General features: G+C 38.4%; 1 protein-coding gene across 4 annotated transcripts in view; it reads right to left on the bottom strand.

The window, feature by feature from the left end:
• Positions 1 to 22994, bottom strand: part of LOC126473434 (uncharacterized) — a 776960-nt gene that overhangs the window by 490410 nt on the left and 263556 nt on the right. The gene's annotated exons all lie outside the window — the stretch shown is intronic.

Here is a 22994-nt window from a genome sequence, read left to right as displayed (position 1 = left end):
ATTGTAAAAATTTGTGGTGATGGGTTCAAAACGGAAAAAGATGGTCGTTTCAACGGAAGAAAAAGCTTTAAAAAGTATAGACAATAGTGAAACTTTATTAAAAGTGGCGCAAGATTATAACGTCGGGAAAACAACAGTTGGAAACTGGAAAAGGAACCGCAATGAAATTGAGAAGTGGTGTTCTCAGCGAGCAGCCTCGGATGTTTTGGAAGATCGGAAAACCATGAAAAAATGTGATTATGAAAAAGTAAGTGAAGCTTTGTTCCTATGGTTTACTCAACGTAGAGATAAAGGTGTACCCATGTCGGGACCTATTTTGCAGGAAAAAGCCTTAAAGTTTCGTAAAGAACTAAATGAAGGTGAATCTGATTTCACAGCTAGTGTAGGCTGGCTCGATAGATGGAAGAAAAGGTACGGAAATGGGCAACTTAATGCCTGTGTTGAAAAGCGTTCAGCAAATTTTGAAGCTGTTCAGTTGCTTAGGAATAAACTTCACAAGGTATTGGACAAGGAAAACTTAACAGACGATCAAATTTTTAACTGCGACTTGACTGGTCTCAACTACAAAAGTTACCAGAAAAAACATTAGCGTTAAAGGCCGAAAAGGCAGCGCCAGGCTACAAACGTAGCAAAGAAAGAGTGACAATTTTTGCATGCAGTAACGCCACAGAAAATTTGAAAATGAAACTGTCTATGATAGGTAAGCCAAAAAAAAACCGAGAGCATTTTAAAATGTATCTAAATATGCTTACCGTGAAATATTACAACCAAAAAAATGCTCGGGTGAGCTCAGATATTTTTAAAGAATGGTTTTATAACCAGTTCGTGCGACAAACTGAAAAGTTTTTGAAAGCCAACAACTTTCCCCGTAAAGCACTGTTGCTTCTAGACAATGGCACTTGTCATCCTAATGAAGGTGAACTTCAAGATCAAGATATAAAGGCCATGTTTTGCCTCCAAATGTCACATCCTTATGTCAGCCTATGGACCAAGGGACCTTAGAGACACTGAAGGGAAACTACCTCAGAAACTTGCTTTCCTCTTTAATTAATGTTATAGACAAGGGAGAAGAAATGCTAGAGCAGTTGCGCCGTATTAATTTGAAAGACGTAGCTTATGACGTGGCCCAATCTTGGGAGAGTGTTGGAGCAAATACAATTGCAAAATCCTGGAAAATTTTACTACAGGAAAATCAAGAAAATTCTCCAGATGATGAAAATCTACAGCAGCAGACCGAACCAGAAACTACTACCCTGCTTTCATTGTTAGGATAAGTTCCGGGATGGGCTGACGCCACAGAAGATGACATAAATGAATGGATTGTCCAAGATGAAGAATTTGAAGTGACATATGAAAAAATAGTCAACATGGTAAACGAAAAAGAAGACGAAGAAGCGGATGTAGTGGAGGAAAGTACGCCCAAGATTTCTCACAACGAAGGACATAAGGTCTTAGTAACTGCTTTAAAATATGTAGAGCAACCGGAGGAAATATTGTCTACCGAGGTTTTACTCCTTAAGAGACTACGTGATTTAGCAGCAAAAAAACTGCAAACAGCAGGCAAACAAAAGACAATTACTAACTTCTTCACACAGTAAATATCTATTCAGTCTAATTTGATTTGTTTTGTACTAAACTCATTTGGCCTACTTTAGTTTAATTTTTGTGTTTTTTTGTCATATTTTCCGTGTTATCCGACCTTCCCGTTTATCCGACCTTGCCGCGGCCGGTTTAGGTCGGATAATCGAGACTCTACTGTACTAAGCACAATAGCGCTTCGTTCAGATAAGAATAAGTAGAAGCACATACGAAATATTGTAATACACAGGAAACTGCTGTGCTGAACACTGCAACAACATACGTACTTCATAACGCCATTTTAATAAAAGCCAATGAAATCATTTCGTAACGGTCCAGTTACTTACGCTGTTTTGTTCGCTCCCTGAGATATTAATTCAAAACTTGGAACTAGAATGATGTACTGAAATTGCTAGTTGAGTGACGGGATAAGGACTAGAGATGGGCAAAACTGTTCTTTTCAGAGATCGGATCAGAACTGTTCACTCCCTGAAATGAACTAGCTCTTTTTCATGACTCACCACTCATTCACAACAGAAAATAAATGGAAGGCACATTGCCCTTTAAACTTGGTTTATTCCAGTACTATACCTGTATTTTCATCTTATTTCATCCTATTTTGAAGTAACACAGATAATGAGTAAGAATTTTGTATCGTTTATTGAAATTTCCACGATATGACAAAGTTTTTGATTATTGATTTATTTTGCACTATCGTGGTTTTTTGGGTGATCGGAAAATGTTGTAACTTGAGATTTACATTAACAATATATTTGGCTATAATGTATTAAAATTTCATTAACCTCGTACAAATACATCGCAAGCCATATATTTTTAAAGTTAACATTTCCTTAAGAAGACGCCTAAAATCGCAAAATCCGTACTACAATGAGAAAAAAATATATAAATTTGACTGTAAGACCAAAGTGCTGCATATAGCCTTCCGCAGAATAAAACAAGGAAAATATTGGTGTATCACTTTTGCTATATGATTATCGGTTCGCTCATAATTAAAGTGTAAATTCGAGTGACCATAATAAAAAATCCTATAGTAAGAGGAGCCGTCAGGAACCTAATCTGATCAGTTTAAACAAATAAAAATAAAATAAAAACAAATGATGTATACATAACATAATTATGTAATATACATAACGGTATTACTACGAAGAACAATATCCAGTAGAGACGAACTCCGATGCAGAGGCGCTGAGTCAAGCAGGTCGAGCCGCGAGCTGTATTACTGCTTGAGCTAAGACCGCAGAGAACAGAGTGACACCCGAGTTGCTTTGCTCAACGCTCTGGCTAGAGTCAACCACCACTCACCCGCTCGGAGACAAATCGTCCGTTCTCTTGCGAGCTGGTTGTTGCAAGTAGTTCTTATGTTCTCCGCTAGGAGGCTCTCTGTCCTGTTGCTCGCATCAACTGCACAGAGGGCAGGACGTGCGACTGAAACCATCGCCGACGGAGTGCTATACTAAGTTAAGGTGCGCCAGACACTGTACGCGGCAGAGGAGGCACAGAGAGGGCACGGCATATGTGAAACACATAATCCAATGGGGCACTGCACAATGTAGGCAGCCAAGGCAGAAGCAGGGCAGAGGCCGGCGCTGGCTGTGTTGTGTAGCGTGCAGTGTGCTCTGACCAGCAGAGGCCCCACTGGTCTGCTCCGACTCCTACTCTCTCTCTCTCCTGTGGGAAACGTTTGGAGCTACCGTTCTTTTTTTCTGAATCACTGATTGTTCACTCCTTTGAAAGATTCAACTCTATGAATTAGTTCAGGAGCGGATCCCCCACCTCTAATAAGGACTACAAGCGCAGGAGGAGGGGTGGGGGAATCGTTCTATCAATTGTTTTTGGAAAATCAGTTGCATGTGAAGAAAGTCCGGGTAGCCACCCGTATGCACTCCCAAGGGTGGCAGTGCCTAGACGAATGATGCGTGAGCGGCGGTGAAGAGAACCAGACGGTACAGAGCACGTAGGGGCCGTTGTCGTGCCTACATCGGGCACTAGGCGGTCAAAATTATTGAGCAAAATTTCCCCATGCGCAAGAATATTGAACGTGTAGTGGGAGATTGAGATGTTGCGCAGTAATATTGGACACATCACTTTTGAAGTATAGTGCACTTACTTAAGCCGTCTCTGGCCAGTAGTGACAATATCCTTGCCTCTCAAGTGCTACAGTTGCCGGATATCTTTGTTTTCGATGTTCGTTCTTGTTGTTGGGTTAAAAATGAGTTCAAAACAAGACGAAAGAGCGTTCTTATTTGAGTGAATCGAAAGGTATAAATCGCTGCCAGTGTTGTGCGATATTAAGCGGCTTCTAGACGACCAACTTGAATCACGGGAGGGGCAGGGGGAGGGGCGGGGGAGGGGGTGGAAAAGGGGGGCTCGACAAGGGACAACTCGAATGGAGGCGCAATAGCAAAACAAGGATTGATACCTGGAAAGTCAGAACATTGTTACAAGCAGAAAAACTAGAGGTGGAAAAGAATAAAACGAACCTAGCACGAGTTGCTGAAGTAAGATGGGATGGACGTGGAGAATTACAGTCAGACGAATGTGTAATATACCACTCAGGAGGACAAACTACAGGAAGGAATGGAGTTGGGGTGATTACGACAAAGGAACATTGACTAAGCGTGTGAAAGAAACAGACTATGTAAGTGGCAGGATTATAGGTGTAAGGATGAAAGGAGTACAAAAAAATACACAGACTGTCCACGTATATATTCCAACTTCTGAACATGATGAACAACTGATATAGTAAACAATTTCAGCACAGATAAAATCATGGATGGCAGTCAACGATGCTGCAAAATAGTAAGACGATTGAAATGCCATTGTGTGAGAAGGTAAGCAGGGAACCGTATTTGGCAATCATGGTCTTGGAAGGAGGGATGACAGAGGAGAACAGTTTATTGACATCTGCAGGAAAAGACAGCTATTAGCCACAAATACATGATTCAAATACCACTGGAGGAGTCTCTACATTTCGAAACCACTAGGTGATAAACATAGAAACCAAACTGATTTTATACTGATAGAAGAAAGATACAGAAATGGAATCACATCACTCACTACAGTAATATAAAAAAGTATTTCCTTTCGCGCTTGACACTAACACTTCCCATACTTGACTATGGTGATGGCATTCTCTAAGGACTTTCGTACGAAAGCTCACGCAGGCTAAAAACTGGCCATGAATGTTTGTGTACGATACATCTACGAGGTACGCTATTTCGGCCGTATCACATCAACCTACGAACAATTTTTATGGCTACGTGTCGATAAGCGTAGAGGCTATCATACTCTATGTTTACCCTATCGCCTTCTCAGTCTTTCCACTCCGTCTTATTTGTCTTCAAGTCTTACTCTCTTATTTGAATAGCACAGCAGAAATACTTGTTCTCAACAAAGTGGTAGTGTTGGGTGATGGTAGATTTGGTAGGAGGGGATCAAACAGCAAAATCATCGATCCCATCAGATTAGGGAAAGATGGGAAAGGAATTCGGGCGTGCCCTTTCAAAAGAGCCATCCCTGCGTTTGCCTGAAGCGATTTAGGGAAATCACGGAAACCTCAATCTGGATGGCCGTACGCGAGTTTGAACCGTCGTCCTCCCGAATGGGAATCAAGTGTGCTAACCACTGCGCCACCCCGCTCGGTTTCAACAAAGTAAACTTCTCTCTGTACTGTCACATAGATTGCCAGCTTTCTAAAACCATTTTTGTGTCAGGAACCCCACTCTGGAACAATATTCCTCAAAATATCAGAAAAATTAAATACCTTCCAAACTTCAGGAGAGACCTGATGGCCTACCTTCCAGCACAATAGCCATTTCTCCAATACTTGCCTGCAGGTCACTCTCGTCAGCCCCTCCCCCACAACTTTTCCCTATTCCCCGTCGGCAGACGTTCTTTCCTATCACTAACTGTCACTGTCATTTCAGTCTTCTTTTCTTCCTTTATCCATTCCGCTGCTGATAATACTAAACATGGCTTCAAATGTGCTAAGGTAATCTACATCATTGTGAATGCCTCTTACTATTACTAGTGTCAGTTAGTGTTATTATTGTTATTATTATCATTATTGTTGTTATTATTATTACTGGGTTGATTTTGTAATGTCTTTAGTTTATTTTGTTTCTGATCAGATGTAATAGGGGGCCTTACGGTGCTAATCTGGTCAGGCTAAATAACCAATAAATAAATAAATAAATTTTAGATTGAGTGCGTTGCAGTTTTCCCTTTTTTACTTAGTAATTGCTTTGTGCAATGGGTAGCATCTAACAGGGTAGCTCATCCAAACAAACAAAAATAATAAACTCTTATCAAATGTTCGGAAGCTGGTGGGTGGAACCCATGCAATTAAAGCCACTCATTCAGTATACTAGCAAATCGTCACATCTACGATCGTATTAGTTATTAGCTTTGATTATGTAACTGAAAATCTGTTACACTACATTACACTACACGGAGAAGCTTTTGAAGTTGTTTCTTAACTTTGAAACAAATAATTAACACACAGTTAATTCTACATTACGGGCTATTATACTGTGTTCAGATGGATTTCACATTAAATCCCAACGTTACGTCCCCACCTGCGGAGGACATTTTCAAGGGGCATCGTACCTTCTTTGAGTGCCCGTTTCACACCCTGGCTCGCTACTGACTAAGGAAGAGCTATGGACTAAGACAGTATCGAGCCAGGGTGTGAATCGGACACTCAAAGAAGCTACGATCCCCCTTGAAAATTTCCTCCGCAGACGGGGACGAAACATTGGGTTTTAATATGAAATAAATGCAACCACGGCGTAATATCCCGGTTTATTTCATTAAATGTGACATTTTCCCCCGTGAAAGTTTACACTTTACAAATAATTAACTACACTTTTTAGGGATAGACAGTGTTGATATGTAGTAATGTCATTGGTTAAAGTGAAAGGATAATGCCTCTTTATGACTCTGAATTAGGCGAAGACTGTAATAAAAATTTCAGTAGCTTAGCACCGAGGACTTGTTTCACCCGTTAGGTCAACAACAAATGTCCATCACGTAAGAAGCAAGAATTATTCTACTTTTCTCCTTTTCACTTAAATTTATGAGCCGTTCAGATTTGCAAAATCAATTACTAGTCACATTAAACAGTAGAGACAGATGTGGCAGGGAAACTTCCTGACACATGAAAGATAGTGGGTAGAAGACCCGGATTAAAATTCCAGCCCGGAGCAAACTTTCAACTTTCCACATTGATTTAAGTCAATACCCACTCTCAGCCAATGCCTGTAATTCCTTTGTGACATGAAAGCTGTAACCCGGACCAGGACTCTTACATGTAACCTTGCCTTACGTCACTTATGTGGGCAATGTTACCCACAGACTGAGGTACCCAGACAGGACTCAACTTTACAGTTCTCCGCCATACCTCCCCTGATTAGAACTCCAAAAACTGCGTTTATTTATTTTATTTCGTAGGGTTCCAACCCGACGGCCCATACATCCAACTACACAAACATTTTTTATGAATAGCACAACATTACAATTGTGAGGCAAAACATTTACCAATGAGGCAATAAAAAACATCACAACTTTACAAGGTACAGGTACATGATACATACAACCACAGATTCGTCTTTTTGTGTTGCAGTGACTAGTCCGTAATTCAGTTGTATAAGGATCCTTACACATAAATACTGGACTACATGCATCACTGTTATAAAAAATATTATTGGCAATGACGTCTGATCCGTAACATACATAAATAAGTGATTACAATATTTCTGGTGTTGTGTGTCACCCTCATTGTGTGTTACTGAAGTGGTAACAGTACCAACTTTGAAGGTGTCAATATTAGCGAACTACCAGTTTAATAAGTCGTGATTATAAAATACATTTTTGATTATTTACAGAAGAATGGAAAAACTGGTGGAAGTCGACCTCGGGGAAGATCAGTTTGGATTCCGGAGAAATGTGGGTACACGCGAGGCAATACTGACACAACGACTTATCTTAGAACATAGGTTAAGGAAATCCAAACCTAAGTTTTTAGCATTTGTAAACATTTTGACAAAGTTGACTGGAATACTCTCTTTGAAATTCTCAAGGTAGCAGGGGTAAAACGCAGGGAGCAAAAGGTTGTTTACCATTTGTACAGAAACCAGACGGCAGTCATAAGAGCCAGTGGGCGTGAAAAGGAAGCAGTGTTTGAGAGGGGAGTGAGACAGGTTTGTAGCCTATCCCCGATGTCATTCGGTCTGTATGCAGACCAAGCAGTAAAGGAAACCAAAGAAAACTTTGAGCTAGGAATTAAAGTTCGGGGAGAAGAAATAAAAACTTTGAGGTTTGCCGATGATATTATAATTCTGTTAGAGACAGCAAAGGACTTGGAAGAGCAGTTGAACCGAATGGACAGTGGCTTGAAAGATCGATACGAGATGAACATCAAGGAAAGAAAAACAAGGAGAACTGAATGTAATCAAATTAAATCATGTGATGCTCAGAAAATTAGATTAGGAAACGAGACACTTAAAGTATTAGATGAATTTTGCTATTTGGGCACTAAATTAACGGATGATCACCGAAGTAGAGAGAATATAAAATGTATACTGGCAACAGTAAGAAAAGCGTTTCTGCAGAAGAGAAATCCGTTAACATCGAATATAGATTTAAGTGTTATGAAGTCCTTTCTGAAAGTATTTGTATCGAATGTAGCAACGTATGGAAGTGGAATATGGACGACAAACAGTTTAGACAAGAAGAGAATAGAAGCTTATGAAATGTGTTGTTACGGAATTTTGCTGAAGGTAGATGGATAGATTACGTATGTAATGAGGAGGTACTGAATAGAACTGGTGAGAAAAATTTGCGGCAGAACCTGACTAGGATAAGGGATAGGGTGATAGGACACATTCTGAGACATCAAGGGATCACCTATGTAGTATGGGAGGGAAGTGTGGGGGGAATAATAGTAGTGGGAGACCAAGAGATAAATACAATAAAGAGATTCAGAAAGGTATAAGTTGCAATAGTTATTAGGAGATGAAGAGGCTTGCACACTATACAGTAGCTTGGAAAGCTGCATCAAACCAGTCTTCGTACCGAAGACCACAATAACAACAACAAAGTAGGTGACCGTTCTCCTATTTAGAGACGACTTTCTGGCTATTAAGTGATTTAAGGCAACAAACGCATTATTTGCTTTGTTCGCCACATATGATAGGTGTTTCTTGAAGGTAAGGCGTTTGTCCAAGTGAATTGAGACGTTTGCCGTGTTCGGTCAAAGGAATACTTTCATTACATAACAGCAGTGGGGTTTGTAAAGAGTCTTTTTCTTGCATAAAAGGTTGCTCGAGTTGTCCACATTTATTTCACTCGCCATTTCTGTAAACCATTTCTGAAGCAGAAATAGAGCCCGTTGGAATTTGTCGTGAACATTCGCTGTCATGTACCACTGTATAATCAGCGCAAGAAGCTACGTTAAATGCATGCAAGTCTGGTATGAAAAGGAACCTTGTGGTTTTATGGCGCTTATAGGGTAGATATGAGAAATAGTGCTACCAATGAATACAATGGAAATACAGCGCTTATGATACGAACTAATTTATCCGACAGTATGCTGTGACAATTTTATTATTTGTAGATGTACACTACACCAGTATTAAAAGGAGCGAACGAATTTTAGCAAATACAAGACCTTAACAAGAGCGTGGCTTATCATCCCTCTTTTTAATTACAGGATGAACCTGAACTCCACCAGCAAACTTTCAAATATGGTAATGTGGACCAAGCAAGAAAAAATGTACAGCAAACATCGGAACTGAAATCCATACTTAAGAACTAAGAACAATAGTACATCTTCGTTACAGCGGGACTATATATTCTACTGAACAAGCGCTCACAGCAATTAAAGTATTCATTTTTGAGCCCACGTTTATTGGAAATTTTCTTGTTTTTTACAACTCTGATTTGATAGTTTGAATGTTTGACGGTAGAGCTCTGGTTCACCCCGTAAATACTGATGACATTTTAAAGAAATGGAAACTGCTAGCAAATCCAGGAACTAAATTATCAAACAGTGTCTATGCAAATACTTTTTTCTTGCAGACGATCAAAACACGTTTTAAGTAAATGAGCCACACTTACAGAAATTCATATATCTTTTCAATAATCTTATATTTTTAAAATTTCAGTTTCAAGGAAAGTATCCACTCACAAAAACGTTGCTAGAAAACAGTATTTTAAAACAAGTATCGAGCTTTAAATACCTCGGCTGTGACATAAGTTTTTATTATGACACAGACATTAAGGAGAAGGTTAGAAAATTTAAAACTTTATTTGGAAGAACCAAGAAACTTCTGAAACTGAAGTTAGGAAAGAAATTGCATAAAGTAATGGCCTTACCCACATTGTTTTATGGCAGGGAAGGGGAGGTGCCGACTCAAAACCAACAGACTGAAATACATCATTTCAAGATTTTAAACATGGCTGCAGCAGCAACTGTTAAAATTCTTCACAATAAAGGATGGCAGCCAAAAACAGTTTCATTATTCTCCAGTGCATGATGTAATTTTAGAAATGTACTTCTGATGAAGGTATATTTATATGTACCGAAACCTTGGTCAAGAATTTTAATAAAAAAATTCTACCCTGCAACTGTTTTTGGCTGCCATCCTTTATTGTGAAGACTGAAATACAATCGGCAGAAGTGAGATATTTAAGGACTGTCAAAAGATGTACGATGATGGATAGGATAAGAAATGGAGATACTAGGAAAGAATTAAATATAGAATCAGCGCATAATAAAATATTAAACAACAGACCGAAATGGACCGACGACTTTCAAAGAATGGAAAATACCAGACTTCCCAAGGCATCGTTGGATTACATGTCGACGGGAAAAAGAGATCGTTGATGACCCAAAAGACGCTGGAGACAACTGTGAACCCAGCACGGGCAAGAATGCAAAATCCATGAAGTGAAGAAGACGAAGTATAGACCATCAAGTCATATCGTGGAACCTGTCAGCTAGTTTCAAAACAATGAACAGTCGAATGCAGAGTGAACGATTCATAAAGCTGGCTGAGCTACCAGTGTTGTGTTGAAGAATGCATGTTAATCTCTTCCCCATCCAATTAAGTCAGCTCTTCATTAGTTGCAGAATCTAGTAGTACCACCTTAGATATTCTAGCCGGCCAAAGGATTTCGCTTACATTCTCACTACAGTTTCTACCAAAACAATACATCGGTGGAAACAGGCGAGGTTAGTAATACTCGATCAGTATACTCTTGCATATGTTTTGACTTCAACGAATATAGTAACATCATCCGAACAATAATTTCGAAACATTTTACTTAGTAATGGTTTGGTACTTAACAATTCAGGTATTACAGGATCGTTAATTTTGTTTTCACACTGGAACACGTATTTCTGAAAGTGTGAGTTTATAATCTGCCAGAGGGACTACAGAGTTCACTGAAGATATTGCATTCGGTGCTGTATCTCTTTACGGCAGCGAAGCGTACATCCCGACTCAATGGAAACTGACTAAAACACAATCGAACGCGTAACACAACCATGACAAAGCAGTCGGGCACCGCTACATCTCTATGATGAACGGAGGTGGTAAGAATTGTAACGACATAATAGCATGGGGAGGGGGTGGTCTCTTTTCTCTGTTTATCTGACTTCTTCCCTCCAGAATAAGGACGTCGTTACCGTGTATTAACAGCGCCGACCACCTTCCTAATGGGTTTTTTATGTTGTTTCTGGCGAAGCCACTTCCGAGAACTACGAAACTCACTTTCATCAGTAGCAAATTACAGTGGTAATGCGTCACACATTAAGAGAACGTTTCCAGATTCGCGAAGGAAACCCAGAGTGCCAGAGTTCTACCACTACTTAAGTTCTACTTAAGACTTATCGTCAGTGTTCCGCAGGGCCCTGTCCTGCCGACCTAGACACTGGAGTAGTTGTGCAGTTTACTGATACATTATGGTATAATCAGTGTCGTTTACTAATTAATGGGCCGGCCGGAGTGGCCGAGCGGTTCTAGGCGATACAGTCCGGAACCGCGCGACCGCTACGTCGCATGTTCGAATCCTGCCCCGGGCATGGATGTGTGTGATGTCCTTATGTTAGTTAGGTTTAAGTAGTTCTAAGTTCTAGGGGACTGATGACCACAGCAGTTCAGTCCCATAGTGCTCAGAGCCATTTGAACCAGCCAACTAATTAATGTGTGTCCCAGACCGGGAAACGAAACCGAACTTTTTCTTTCATGAGCAGTCACCTTAACAATTGTGGTTGCAGAACACACTAAACTTTGAAATTTGTATAAGAACAAAGGGTCTTTGACACTCGTCTTCTGTGGCTTGGCTCGCGCTAGCTAGTGAGCCATACCTTCTAGTTTTGGAAGCTGAGACAGACCGAGGAATACATGTATTATTTGTTATATAAAGATTAGTTGAAAGATGTGAACTAGAGAATCTTTCACACTGAACAGAATAAAATTTGCAGAACTCAATGTAACGTAGAAATACCTGTGGCTACCCATTGTCAACATGGACATAGTCAAGCGGAATAATGGTTACATTCATAAGCTGATTCTTACTGAACTAACATCAACAAACTGTGGCTTCTCTGAATTTTTAGTATGAATGAGGATATTTTTGGGCGTGTTGTACCATTTGAAAATTAATAAACTAAATCAGTGGGGTCGTCTCCTATTGCAGAGGTCCTTTCTCATCACTAGATATAAAAACTATGCTAATTACAAGTTACTTACAGGTACGTTGCACGGTTCCATCATTTGCCACCGTGATCTGTCTGCCTTCGAAAGTTCCGATTCCCTCAAAGTAAATGAACTATGGCGTTTCTAAATAGAAGGGGAGCTTACAATTGCCACCGCTGTCTCCATCTATGGTTTCCGAGAACTGCTAACGGAAATGAAATGATCGTACGGCATTATTGGTAGGGAGACCCCGTTTGTGGTTGTTCTATTTGATGGCACTTCGTCAATTTTTCCGCCTGCAAATCGAATCCAGTACCTCGCGATCTAGATACAGTGACGCTAACTACTAACCACTAAACCGTGAGCTGTGGACACTACTTCTCGAACGTGTGTGAGAATAGCAGTACTAGGGGAACGGAGTCGGTCGAGGACCTGTTGGTTTTCCCGTTTCATGCGTACATGCTGTATATTTATGAGATGATTTGTACTGCTTTAGTCACTTTTTCTACCATTTATTATTAGCACGCGTTTCAGCCATATGCTGCCATCATCAGGTGCGTTACAGCTATATCCATACCCAGCAAATAATCCTCATCATACTTCAAATTAATGTACACGTTACTATAATGTACCAGATGGTGGCAGGATGAAGGTTAGGTGGACAGATCATGTAGGAGATACTTAATACAGCTGTAGAGAAAAAAAATTGTGGGACAACATAACTGTAGGGGGGGGGGGGGAGGGTAACTATCGATAGGACACATTCTGATACATCAAGGAATCACCAGTTTGGTTTTGGAGGGATGTGTGGAGAGCAAAAATCGTAGAAATAAACACACCAAGCAGATAAGGAGGATGTAGGCTGCAGCAGTTACTCGGAGATGAAGAGGCTTGCACATGACAGAAGCATGAAGAGCTGCATTAAATCAACCTTCGGAGTGAAGAATACTCCAACAACGATAGCACCATGCAGCAGAAACGTATCGTGCTAATAAATATTACTTAAAAGTGGCTGACGCAATAAAAATTATTCCATAAATCTGTAGTACAGTGGCTGAACTCAATTCCATACAAAATGTATAAATTTAGGACACAGTATATAAAATAAAATTTAACTGGCCTAAAGGGAGACAATTGGAAGAGCCGGACTGGAGTCCAAACTGGCACAAATTTTCATGAGTCACGACATTTCTGATAGTTTTTCTGGACACGTCATTGTAGTTTTATTCATTTCATCCTAGCCGATGTACATACTTTTTCTAAATGCTCACAGTTCCGTTCACTGTAAATCATCGTTAACGATCTGGCTAAGTAAGAATGCAGTGGCGGCAGTTTATCATGTAATAATGTGCTACAGCACACTGTAAATATCAAACTAAAATTATGTAGTTTCTCCTCGAATGCGAGCCGGAAATCGTACTAAAATTACACATTTCTATTGAAATGCGTGCTGGTATGCAAATAAAACGAACGAAAAAAAGTTGTTGCGCTCTCTCCGCAATAACTGGAAACCTACTGAGCATGCATGCTCTCATGTGACGTGCTACGTCGCTCACAGCAGCAGGTCAGTATTTTTCTATGAAATTACGTGTTCCGTATTATGCAAGCGCTGTCGTAACGGTGCACTGACCGGCAGTTCGTCGACTCCGGTTAGACTTTACTTTTACCATCATTTTTTCTTTGAATGTTAAACTATTGATTTTAAAATTTAAATATATTAAGACTGTTCAGCTTACACACGTATAGCTAATATATACAATTTAGCTATGATTACTACCCTATGAAGTAGGTAGTGGTAAAAAAGCGAGTATACAAGAAAATTTAATAAGAATGTGTTTTCTATAGATGTCTTCTAAAGAGGTCCTTTTCCAGTAGATCTTTGTAGGAGAAAGTTATATAGATGTACCTCAAAAGTAAATCTAACAACAGAGAGGAGTGGGACAAAGCTCACCGATTTTGCTTACGTAACACTGAAAATTACGAATTACTTACAAAATATTTTGCTAAGGTTCTTAATTGCCCAGAGTCAATCCATAAGTTCGAATACTCAAGTACCCTCATGAACATGTAGATGAAGATGTACTACCGACTATGAAAGAAACCTTATAAAATTAGTGGAGATGACACTATTGCATCAGAACTATTGATATGGTATCTACCGAGAATAAAAAATGAGCTAAAATTAACCTTTGAGGAAACGCGGAAAACAGAAAAACTCCCATGAGAGTGGAAGGTGACCTTGACAAACACATAAGAAAGGCAATAAACCAGATATTAACAACTGCAGAGGAATTTCTTTGCACTCAGTTGTACGTAATACCTTTTCCAAGATTATGAAAAACAGAGTAGAAACAACAGCGGTGAATGTCAAGGTGGCTTTAGGAAGGGCAGATCACGTTCTGAACAAATATTTAATCTGAAGTCAATCATTTGCCACGAATTACTAAATTCAAAACATGTTTGTTGATTCGCAGGCCATCGATTCCGTAGACAGAAACTATAAACAAAATAAAACTCTGTGAGTATAAGCAACTTCATACAGCTTTCAAGTTTCTAGACTATTTCCCCTGAGAGGGCTGTAGGAGAAAGTAAAAGTTCTCTAAAGCTTTATGGGCAGAGTATGAAGGATAGATTAGCAGCAGTTCACATAAAGGCGCGATATGCCAGTGGCCAGAATACTTTTTTCTGTTTTATTTTATTCCTCGCAATGTTAACCGATTAATTATACATTTAAATATATTTAAACTGTTCAATTTATATACAGAAAATTAATATATTCAGTGTAATCTCAGATGACATGATTGTTATGAATATCTGTCGGCCACACTGCTCTTGAAATGGTTCTTATTTATTTATTATTATATTATATTCAATATAGTTGTGATTACTACCCCAGTAAGTCAAAAGGCTACAGGCCACCGCATTGCACCATAGTGCTAAACTTTTGCACATGCCGCCACTGTAAGAATGGTTGTCAATCTTTGCCAAGTGAAAACAAAAGCAGCAGCTACGTATATTTGGGCACTGTTTGGTGCTGTTTGGCGCTGTCGTGCTGCAGCTAAGCGCACAAGCTCATGGTTTATCGTGTCTGACCATCCTCTGAGACGCAGTTTACTACGAGTAACGGATTTTACTCATTTTTCACACGGTTCTAGTATGAAAGTAAATTCAACAAGCACTGCCCTAGAGTGATACACTTCGCAAGTATTTTCGAGGAATCGAGGTTCAAAATGTTATGAGACTGTTGAATGGTGCATGAGAACACCAGCCGCCCAGTAGCGGCATTAGCACACCAGCTAAGTGGTCATTATATGCTCCTTAAGGTGAGCAGCAAAGCGAGCGCTACGGAGCCACAAACAGCTTGCACTATGCCTTGTTGGGAACCTGGGTCCATGGCTTCGTGGGATCTGCAGCACACTCGAATCCTGCCATCAGCTCTTATCTTCAGAAATCACGGCTCATCTGACCAGGCCACGGTTTTCCAGTCGATAAGGGTCCAACCGATATGATCACGAACCCAGGAGAGGCGCTGCAGGCGATTCGTGCTGTCAGCAAAGGCGCTCGTGTTGGTCGTCTGCTACCATAGGCCGTTAACACCAGATTTCGCCCACAGTCCTAACGGATACGTCCCACATTGATTTCTGCGGTTATTTGACGCAGTTTTGTTTGTCTGTTAGCACTGGCAACTCTACACAAGCGTCGCTGTTCTAGGTCGTTAAGTAGGCCGTCGGCCACTGTATTGTCCGTAGTGAGAGGTAATGCTTGAAATTTGGTATTATCGGCACACTCTTGAAGCTGCACAACTAGGAATTTTGAATTCTCCAACGATTTACGAAATGGAATGTCCCATGCATCTAGCTCCACCTACCATTCTCCATTGAGACCCTCTTAATTCCCGTCGTGCGACCATAATTAAGCCAGACACCTTTTCACATGAATTACTTCTGTCCACCAGTGCACTGCTCTTTTATACCTTGTGTACATGATACTACTGCCATCTGTATATGTGCATACCGCTATCCCATGACTTGCATGTCAATGTAGTAATTATATTGTTATATTGTTTTTACAACTATCAGTATCTTGAAAACATGGATCAAACTTTTGCCACACTCAGGTTTCATTACATTGTAATGAATGCTGTCCAATATACTAATGGCACTGTAGTTTAGTTTATAGAATTAAAAACCAGTCTTATTCATTTTATCACTGATAGAATGAAATATTGCTGTGCATTTGTAACTTGAGTTAGCTATTAGTTTAATGCCCTTTTCATCATCAGTAACTAATTTTATGTTCACCCAATTCCATATATTTCCCATGCTCATACCAAATACTCTGTTATTCGTTAGCTTATAAAATCCTTTTCAAATTAATTTATAGCTTTCTTTCACATTTCTGTATTTCAATTAATGTACTTTTTCAGTCATTCATTTTGCTTCTGTCTTTGACCATGACGTATTGTAATGTTGTTGCATTAATTAGTTCTGAAAGCGGTGCTGATATTCAAGACCATAAAAGTGGGTTAAGAGCTGTGAGCTGTCTGGGGAAGTTAACCTTGCATTACTGAGCAACTATTTCACCAGGTATCCAGTCAAGCTTACCAAATTCCCAACCAGACTAAGATTAATTATAATCTTTTAATAGTCATATGACAACCGGTGATATATATATATATATATATATATATATATATATATATATATATATATATATATATAAAGAGAATTTAAATAAAAAGAAATAAATCAGTTTATATTTGGAAATTTATTTTAACATTGATCATTTAAATTTCAAGCATATTAAACTTGATTCATAACTAAACTGGTGCCTTATTTAGGACTGTGAAAATGTGAGTTTGTAATCTTACGGAACACATCAAATATGGAGCCAAGATTGGGAGACTGCATATAACACTGCATTCATAAAATAACACACAAAGAACGTTGAAACATATGCAAGAGGAAATTCACCACAAGCAACCGATTCAATTTTCACCCAAAGAAGTTACGTTCGTAGCGCAATCCTGTCCGTTATGAAATTAGCACACACTGGTATACTAAATTCATACTAACTCTCTGTGAAATCTTCCTGAAAAGATTAGCTGAGGGCTACTTTGATGATTACACCAAATGCATCACGTGGTCAACTTGGTTTACACAAAGAGTGTAACTCCACAATAATTTTGATAATTAAAATAAATTACATCGAAAAGCAATTTACAAAAGAAAAACCTCGAACTGGTTACTATCATCTTACTATTAACCTGATGGGTCAAACAACTGTATAAGCACGTGGTACTGGTCTCACAAAGTACACCCCACATGGGTTGAACATAAAGATAAGTTGCTATATTGAAACATATTGTCAAGACGAGACGTTATAATCTCATGCACATTCGCATTTAAGATTGATGATCTTAGTTAGAGTTACTGATGAACACGTGGTTCCACTTTACTCACAAAGTAGTGACAAAGCAACTACCGGAAGACATTCTGAACTTCACACTCGAATTACACTGTGTTGCAATTTAAGATAACATTAGATATTTTAGAGCTAAACCTGAAATTAAGGTGATTAAATTTTCAGTTAGGCTGACCTTAAGAAAGCCATTGTCCTACGGACTTAGCAGACACGCGCTTAGCCAGAGATCTTACCACTTCAGATGCTCGCCGTGGACAGACTGACCTAGGATCCTACCGAGCATGCTTAACAGATACAAACTGAAGTGACCAGAGAGGCAGCTTCCTACACCAACATGACAAGGGACGGACAGGACCATACTAGGAATAGAAACCTCTCTGCTTTTAGAAAGTGTAGCTGCCTGTTCCAACGTTGGTCCTACTGTTCTCTAGCAGACAGGCTTGTCTGCTACCATCCAGCATGCAACTAGAAATACATTTGCTCATTCATCCTCTCACACAGAAGGGAAGGGGATCTTATCATATACAGTCTATAAAAGAAAGCGGATGTAGGTTCCGTATGAGACTGCGTGACATGAATTACATATAAACTGTGTTTTAAAGTGTAATAGAGTGACAGATCGTTCTTGTTTATGTGTAAGAGTAACACGTTCCACTGCTCATTCTCCTCCCAGATAGTCAGAAACACCACAGTAAATTTAGAAGAGGAATTTATGCCGTAAATGACAACATATTTAAGAAATTAACATGAAAGGAATCCAACAGAGACCTTTCAGTATCTTTGTTAGTTTCATTACTTGAGACAGGTATGGTTTTAGATTGCTATAAGTGGTTATCATATAGTGTAGTCAGTAGTTTGCGCTTATTCTTAGATGCTAGTAATAGATCCTCATGTTCATCATGTAGCTCTTTTGGATATTCCAAGAACATATTCAATGTCTCAACCAACAGGTATTTTAGTCACAGTAAAATTTAATTTTGTTTCTACTCAAAATCATTGCATGGTAGAGCCTTGAACTTTGCCCATAAACATAAATTATCTGCATCAAGACATAGCATATAATTTGATTCTTTGTTGTGAACCTAATCTTTCAATATTTGTTGTTTACTTTAATACACATCTTACAATATGCCATCTATTATTCTCTCTTCAATCACTAAAATGTAATAATCATACAATAACTCAAATGGTTGTTTACTAATTTCCAACATTGTACCCTGTGATATCAATAAAGGACTATAGTATAATGTAGGGTCTAAAGCATATGATTTTATACATGCATCTCTAAAATTTTCAGTTTTTTAATAGATGATGATAGTCACCCATATCTGTTATATTACACTTATTCCAAACTAAAATTGCAAGCCTGTAGTGAACATCATTCACACTACATTCATTCAAGAAGGTACAAGTTCTTTCTTAGATGGTAACTGCATTTCGTTGAATCTGTTCCACTCACCTACACACTCACAATGATACACACCTTTCCTAATCAACAGATCCACTTTATCAGTAAATAACTGTTTAATATTAATAGTTCGTTCTTTTGCTAACTTGTCCTATAATGATGCCATGAATCTAAAGGTGTCAATAAATTTCATCTTTAAATTACTTGTCTTGTTATGAAGGGCTCTATACTTATATTCATTGTTTGAAATTAAATTAATATCTCTGCACTCACAAAAACGGCTCTGAGCACTATGGGACTAAACTGCTGAGGTCATAAGTCCCCTAGAACTTAGAACTACTTAAACCTAACCAACCTAAGGAAATCACACACATCCATGCCCGAGGCAGGATTCGAACCCGTGACCATAGCGGTTGCGCGGTTCCGGACTGTAGCGCCTAGAACCGCTTGGCCACTCCAGCCGGCTCTGCACTCACAACCCACCTCTTTGGCAACAAGTGTGAATCATAGCCACTGAAATTATGCAATAACATAGACATAAATGACAGTTGTTTAAATTACAATGGATCTATGTATTTCATAGGGTGATGACCATGATGATGTACCTTTTTATTCTTTGATGTAAATGGTGCTTCACGCAGTGGGTAGATTTGGTATGAACTGACTGTTGTTCATTTGTTAATTGTTTCATTGGCCCAGTCTGTGAAAATATATCCAGTTGTTTTAACCTCTTTTTTTCACTAACCCGGTAAACACTTCATGTGCATTGTACCGAAAAGGAATTTATTTCACATAGTAACAAAAGTCTTATGATCTATGTTTATGATATTTCATTCTATATGATTCATTTGGATTTGGTTTACATGAATTCAACTTCAAAAGCAAGCTTTCAAAATCAGCATCGATTACAAATGGAATAGTCATTATAGAGAATTGTACATATTTATCTTCACTGTGTACAATAATGTTAGCTGATTAATTTTTTAACAGTGGTCCTTATGGGTATTTTTATTACCTTCTGAAGTAAAGTGTTACACATTCTGCATGTATAAATTTCTTCATTATTTGTTGTACACTGAAAACAAACTAAATCTTCAAGTGCAACTGATTATTCTATTCAACTTTATCTCTAATTCCTCTATGGATTCTTTATAGTTACTTGTTCAATCAGGATTTTAGCATGTATCAGCATCCACTGGATCCAAATGCAGTGATACTGTCTGAAGAAAAACTAACCATCTGAAGATAGGCACTGTAGTCCAAAACCAGTTACAGCATTGAAATAAAGCATTTTAAATGCCTTTGTGGCCAATTGCATTATTCACAAATTTGGAACGTTGTTCTTATATATGATTTCTTATTGATTATTTGCTTTTATAATTTCATTTTCAATGAATTATACTATCCAACATCCATCTTGCTTCTCTGTCTTGTAATTCTTGCACAAATGTCAACAACCTTCATTTATCATTTTCATAAATCTTAGTTAAATATTTTTCATTACCACTGTATATGTCGATAATCTGAATTCTTTTGCTGTTTTGATCACATTCAATTTGAAGTCACAAGATAATATAAAATTTACTTTCAATTACTTGAATGTTTTAAAATTACCTCTATCAGCAGTATATACTACAGGTGTAATTGATGTCATTTTCAGTGTTTAAGTTTGAGGTATGTTATGAAATGCATTTGCATCAAATGATGTTTGTGTGCTTTTCTTTTCTTAAGTTTCTCATATATATTTTTTTTCAGCAAAAGGAAACAATGGCTGTTGTCAATAAACTGTATCAGTTCATTCTCAGTTTATTCACATAAACTGTGCAATAATCTCAAAGATTTAAACTCTTTGCTAGATCTCAGAGCTCAGTAACATTCGGAAGGTTGGTCTTATATATACTTGCTTGTTCTATGTATAAATTTAAAATAAATAATACCAATTGGTGTGTATAACAACCTGAAGATGTCAGATCTTAAAAACAATACAATCAGTCGGCATTCACTGAAACATTGGCATTATCGTAAATAAGTGGAACTGCAGACGATGAACTTTCTGACACAGCTGACACAGATAGGGACAACACCTGATCACTTCATTCACTGGCACGTACAGATGTCTAGTGTGTGGAGATGGGCGATCTGCTCCTGAAATGATGCAGAGAGCTAGATTGTGACTCAGAAAAAAAGGAACGGTACCTCTTTGGATTTGGAAACATGATTGTTGTGAACTGCTTTCGTTAGCGATGAAAAGAGTAGAAGGCAAAGAACTGTAGTTCTGTAGAACGCTACAGTAACACAAAAAACACTGTCTTGCATTTCATTTACACTATTTCTTTGATAATAATACTTGCAAGGAGCTGCCACAGCTCATTGAGCACTTCACCACAAGCGACAATGCTCTGCAAAGATGGATTGCCCTGCAACTCGCCTGTGAGTGAGCGAGTTCTGAGGAGCTGATTCTTGAGCTGGTGAGCTAGGTCTCCACTCATCACTCCCCTAAGCTCCTGTTTCCACTTGGAGTGAAATTCAAGACGACTCTGGAGCTGCCCTGCACTTTTAGCCCTAGGTTTGTTCACTGATTCATATTGCATTTCGATATGATTATTATTACATCATAATGAAAACTTCATGTATATTGCATTATTAAACTTTACATACATACTAGTACATTTATATATTACAGAGTATGTAGTATGTACGCTTGTCTTCATTTTATGTTTCTAATATTTAAAAAGTACATCACAAATACTTTAATTTTTCGAAACAATGTATTTTTTCTAAGCTGTAGGACGCAATTCAACTACATCATACTTTTCTAGAAGATTTTCAAGCGATATATGATACCAATTTATTCGACCATACAAAAGATGAGTATGCTGATACTGACAACTGGTAACATCCTGTTTTCCTGGCTCTTCATCAAACCTGAAATGGCCTCTGAACTCCATCTAACAGTGCACCTGTAACAATGTGAGTCATGAAATGGATCAAGATCGCAATCCACCTAATGATTCTACTGCAGAAGTTCGTGAAGTCGTTCCTCATGAAGCAACTCACTGATGTATCACATTAAATAAAGTTTTGGCATTAGACGTGCAATGTAGTAAAACATTTGAAAACGCACTTTGCTGAAATTTTAATTTACATTTTCGAAAAACGGTATCAGTGTCTCGAATACCCAGTTATTTGATAAAACTGAAAATAGTCTGACAACTGCAAAGGCAACAAAGGGTAGATAAGTACAAATAATATTGTTTTTTATAGATGAGAAGACTCAGCTAACGATGCTCTACCTACAGTACTTACAATCTGATGAAAGGCACACTACAGGAAACTTTTGAAATAATGTAATGGCTGTTGTCGCCAAATATAATATCAAGTTTAAAATTACATAATCAAGCAAAAAAATTCCATACTGAAAATTATTCATGGTGTCAAAAAAGCAGTTATGTTCCTAAACTAGTCTATTTGTCTCAACTCATTACCTGGCATGAGATCCATTTGGGGACCTCATAGTTTTTGTCCCATCAGTTGATAGCAGTGTCTTTGTGATAATGCTGAATGGCTCAGAATAATTTCCAGCTACTCAATTGACGTGAGTGATGCAGCAGAATCAAAATATTGGATTCAATTTCTTGTTTACAGATGAATTAACTATACGGTCAGTTCAGCTTATGAATATCACACATTTTCAACTGCATTAATTTTCGCTTTGTTTTTAGTATTTCTAGAAACGATGCGATCATATAGCAAATCAGTAGGCTATAGTAGCTCATAGGTGTTCAGCCTCTGTCATTTATTATCAGTAAATATTGTTTTATTACATGTTTTCAAGCGGAACACATTTGGGGATCGTGGCT

This window comes from Schistocerca serialis, chromosome 4 (assembly GCF_023864345.2).
Source record: "Schistocerca serialis cubense isolate TAMUIC-IGC-003099 chromosome 4, iqSchSeri2.2, whole genome shotgun sequence".
Lineage (NCBI taxonomy): Eukaryota > Metazoa > Arthropoda > Insecta > Orthoptera > Acrididae > Schistocerca > Schistocerca serialis.
Note: the sequence above shows the minus strand (reverse complement) of the source record. Positions and strands in the feature narration are given on the sequence as shown.